We start from the raw sequence: 5,260 nt of genomic DNA on the forward strand, positions 1-5,260 counted from the left end.
CTCAAGCAAATCTCGGGACGTCATTCTCCCCCTGTACTCGGCCTTAGTGAGGCTGCAGCTGGAGTACTGTGTCCAGTTTTGGGCTCCACAATTCAAAAAGGATGTGGAGAAGCTTGAGAGAGTCCAGAGAAGAGCCACGCGCATGATCAGAGGTCAGGGAAGCAGACCCTACGATGACAGGCTGAGAGCCCTGGGGCTCTTTAGCCTGGAAAAGCGCAGGCTCAGGGGTGATCTGATGGCCACCTACAAGTTTATCAGGGGTGACCACCAGCATCTGGGGGAACGTTTGTTCACCAGAGCGCCCCAAGGGATGACGAGGTTGAATGGTCACAAACTACTTCAAGATCGTTTCAGGCTGGACATAAGGAAGAATTTCTTTATTGTCCGAGCCCCCAAGGTCTGGAACAGCCTGCCACCAGAGGTGGTTCAAGCGCCTTCATTGAACACCTTCAAGACGTAACTGGATGCTTATCTTGCTGGGATCCTATGACCCCAGCTGACTTCCTGCCCTTTGGGCAGGGGGCTGGACTCGATGATCTTCCGAGGTCCCTTCCAGCCCTAATGTCTATGAAATCTATGAAATCTATGATGACTTAACTCAGCTACTCAGCAGGGCAACCAAGCTCTGAGGCGCCCCCATGTCAGGCTGGAGTGACACGCAGCCAGTGTGCCACAGCACTCGGAGGCATCAGGGAAAGCAGTATCCAGCCCACCGTCAATGCCATGGTTTTGTTTTGCAGTTTACATTGTGTTTCACTATTTGCACCACTGCTTTTTGCACTATAGTTTGTAGCTTTCACATGCATGGGCTTATTTGAAAATGAACAATGTTTTTACTTTTTGTATGTTTGCACTGAAATGAGCTCTTTGTGCACTTCTTGCCCACCATCCTCAACATCACTCCCCCCACATGCCCTCTCTAGCTTGAGGCTTCAAATGTGCCTCAGTTTTCCTATGCACACTCATGCCAACCTTGCCTAGATTTTCCCTCTCCCTTTCCCTCTCCAGCCTGCATATGTAGCTAGGTAGGGTTGGAGGCGGTTGCCACAAGGTTCCCATTGTGTGCCTCTGAATGTGCCTCAGTGTCCCCACACATGCCCATGCCAAGCTCAGCAAACCTTCCCTTTCACGTTCCCTCTCCACCCTGCATGTTTAACTCCCCTACACCGCATCCCCACCCCAGCAGTTTGAGACCTTCAGTCACTGTCAGGATGGCTTCCTTCCCAGCCCACACATCTTGTACACACACCCTTGTCCTCCATAACTAGGGCAAGGGACAGTTGTTATGAGAGTTTGAACTACAAAGCACAATGCCAGCAATTTGCAGGTCTTCCATTATGTATCTGGGGCTGTCCTCCAAGCCCAGGACAGGATGGCACCAGTGAGCACACTGGCCCACTGCCAGCCAGCATCCCCTACCATTCAAGCCCTGTGCCCCCTGCCTGTGCCAGACCAGGCCAACCCCACAAGCCCTGTGGAGAATGGTACTTTGGTCCTCCCTCATCCAGATTCCTTACAAACTTGCCTGCCTGAACTACCCCCGAGTCACCAAAAACAGGGAACATTGGGCCTTTGTACGCGCCACAAAATTGGCCTTTAAAGCAGTTTAACTGTCCTTCTGCACCACTTTAATGGTGTTGCTGTTTGCACATTTGGTGGCATATTCTGCTTTAATGGCGTTGCTGTTTGCATGCTCGGTGGCATAGTCCGCTTTAAATGACTTTGGTATGTAGCAAGATAAAACACCTCCAAGGTATTTTAGTTTGCTACCTAATAAAGTGCAACAGTGCAGGGGGCACGGGAAGCCAATGTGCTCAGGGCTTGGCAGGCCCCGCACAGCTCAGGGGCTGTAGGACCCAGCGGCAGCCTATGCAGACAAGCCCCACTAAAAAACACCAACCAACCAACCCCCCCAGCCTGAGTTGTTTGTTTTTTTCTCCCTGGAGCCTGCCTGCCTGAGCTGTACAGGGGCCTGGTGCTTCCCTCCATGGCTGCAGGGGTTGGGGGGAAGGAAGAGGGGGTGGTGATTCCTTCTGTGACTGCAGTGCCCCCCAGGACTGCCTGGGCCAGGTGCCAGGGCACGGGTGCTGCCTGGCGGGGTCCCCACACAGCTCAGGGGCCGCTTGGCCCACTGGCAGCTTGACCCCCTCACCACCAAAGAGCAGATAAGGATCAGGCCCCCACCCTTGTGTACTTGCCATGGGGGTTTGGTTAGTTTAATTCTCTCTAAATTGAAGCAGTGTTTTTAAAAACTCACTGTTTCAATTTAGGGAGAACTAAACTGAATTAAACTCCTGTGGCATGTACAAGCAGCCATCAAGTCCAACTGCTGGAATGAAAGGCATTTATTGAGAGCGAAAATGTCAGTGCTCAGTTTATGTGGCTCTCTGACTGAACCAGCCCCTCCCATAAAGCAGCAAGTTTCTGCCACAATACTGGTTGGCTGAGGCCTCTCTGATAAGAGTGGCCTCATGATATGCCTGCCTGTGATGCTCAACCAGGAGCCCCTTTCACTCCCCCTTCGCTCCCCCTTCACCAGGGCCACCACATGTACTTCATTCAGGAAGCTACCCAGAGGAGCCTAAACCCAGTGCCCTAGTGTCCAGGAAGGTTTCCCCATTTGACTCGCACACATTAAACAGGATGCAAACTGCAGCCATGAAGGCAGGAACATTTCACAGCCAAATCTCAAGGTGGACTCTCAGGGATCTCCACCATACTTTAAATTGCCCAAAGGAACACCTGATGACCATTTAGTGGCCGCTGAGTCAGTAGTTAAAGTTCTCCTTCCAGGGGGCCATGGCCAGTGTACAGTTTCATGAGCCAAGGAAGGAGCAGGTACACTAGATCCCCAATGATTCCTAGTTCACTTCCCCAGCCTCCTGATCTTTCTCCCAGCTCTCTGATCACTTCTCTCAGCTCTCCCCTGGAGACGTGGGGCCTCAGATGATGTGGATGACAGCAGGCTGCCGCTGCCAGCTGGGGATGGCAGCAGCTCTGGGCTATTTCCCCAGCTAGCAGCGGCAGCCTGCTGTCATCCACATCATCTGAGGCCCCACGTCTCCAGGGGAGAGCTGAGAGAAGTGATCAGAGAGCTGGAGAATCAAACTAGAAGCTTGGGCTGACTGCTGGAGCCACCCCAGCTCCCAGACAGCACATGGCACCCTGCTGCACCCACATGATAGTGCAGCTACTGTGCGGGTGTCAGGCAGGGGCGCCAATTCCCACTGCCTAGCGCTGCGTGGAAGGGCTCTACCATGAACCCTCAAAGGCCCCAATCACTGCTGCCAGAGCCGGTGAGTGTGGGGCTTTTTTTTTTTTAAAACTCCACACTCACCGGCTGTGGAGCATGCGGATGACAGCATGCTGCCAGCTGGGCCCAGTGCCAGTACCCGAAGTTGCCCGGCGCAGCCTGCGTCAAGCACTAGGAAGAACCCAGTGCTGGCGCTGGCCCAAGCCGGCAGTGGCAGCCTGCTGTTATCTCACATGCAGATACAGGAGCCCACACCCCCTGGGAGGACTGTGGGGCTGTGCCAGACTCCTCCCAGGGGGAGCAGGCCCCTGAATCTGCATGCGAGATGACAGCAGGCTGCCACTGCTGGCAAGTGATACATGTTTGCTTTGAACAGTTTCAGGTGCAGTTTTCCAGAAACCACTGCACCCATTTCCTTGAAACTTGACAGGCTTCATGGCCTCAGAAGGGGCTAGCATCCCTGCAAGTTTCATCTGAATCAGGTTATAGGCAGTTTTGTGATTCCTCATTATAGCCTATGGCCGAAACACTGAAACACAGTTGAAATTCCAAAACAGTTTCGGACAAAATGGAACGGGACAGTGATTCGAAACACTGAAATGAATCACTGTCCCTCTGAAATTCTAAATCTGAAACCAAATGAAATGCAGGCATTTCACAGTCCCTCACACTGTTCCTCTAAAACAAAACGAAACACAGCCATTTTGGACAGCCCTACGAAACACTGTCTCTCTGAAAAGCTGAATCTGAAACCAAAACGAAATGCAGGCATTTCACACAGCCCTACAAGAGAAAGTACTATTTCATGCAATGCATAGCTAACTTATGTAATTCATTTCCATAGTAGGTGGTGGATGCAGATAGCATTGCCAGGTTCAAATAGGGAGTTGACTAATTCATGGGTAATAGCTCTATTAATGGCTATTGAACAGAATGGCTGGAGATGCTTCCCCTAGGATCTCTAAACCAGTAATCATGGGTGCCAGATACTGAACAGGGGATAATTCACTCTAGAGCTACCCAATTCAGTATTCTCCCTCTGTAGCATCCATTTCCATTACTGTCAGAGGCAGAATACTGGGCTAGATGGACCAGTGTGCTGACCCATTATGGCACCTCTTAAGTTAGTTTCAGTAAAGTTTAGGTAATATAAGAAGGAAGCCTCATTTCTTCAAAGCAATGCCAATTCAAAACAATGATAACCAAGGCCAAACCCTTGGAAAACAATTTATATAGTTTAAAAAACAAAAAACAACGTTAAATTTATCAGCTGTCAAACTTTGTCTCTGCAGTTATCTTATACAATATGAAGTAGCAGACAAGCAATAACAAGAGAAAGGGAAATGGATTCCCTCTGACTTTAATATGAGAAATGTATACACACAGTACATAATGAGTCTGGGAGGGACCTGAATAGTCAATTTGCTGCAAGGTATTTCAGGAAGATGGCTCTTCTGTTGGAACACTGAACAATTGCCCCATTTAAGAATGATTGGGAACTTGTGAAAAAAACAAGACTGGGTTTTTTGTGTTTTCAATATGTAATTAATGTCAATTTTATATAATATTCAATGTCCCAATTGATCACTAGTGCACTTTCTTTTACTGTCCTTTCCAACAATGGCAGGATCTATTACAGCTGTTTGCATTGGTGCCCTTGGGACAGGTTAAGGGATAGTGCAGAAACCCAGCCCATAGGACCCGCCTGCCTCTACACAAGAGCAGTCTGCTGCTATGTTGGCTGTGATCATTCATTCTGGGCTGCCCAATTTTCAGAGAATGTGGAATTAAACACTGTATCTTAAGACACTACCTGAGATTCACAATCACAAATGAATGGGCTTGTAAGCCTTCCTACATTAAAAAAAATCAAACATTAGCTAAAGATCATCAGCAGCTCTTCAGTGAAACTGATCAGAAAGCAGATCATCTTGATCAGTGGGAGCAGAGAAGCTGGACTAGAACCATTTTGAACATCCAAAACTAGCACTTGGAAACACAGCAGGA

Source organism: Alligator sinensis, unplaced genomic scaffold (assembly GCF_000455745.1).
Source record: "Alligator sinensis unplaced genomic scaffold, ASM45574v1 scaffold648_1, whole genome shotgun sequence".
Taxonomy (NCBI): domain Eukaryota; kingdom Metazoa; phylum Chordata; order Crocodylia; family Alligatoridae; genus Alligator; species Alligator sinensis.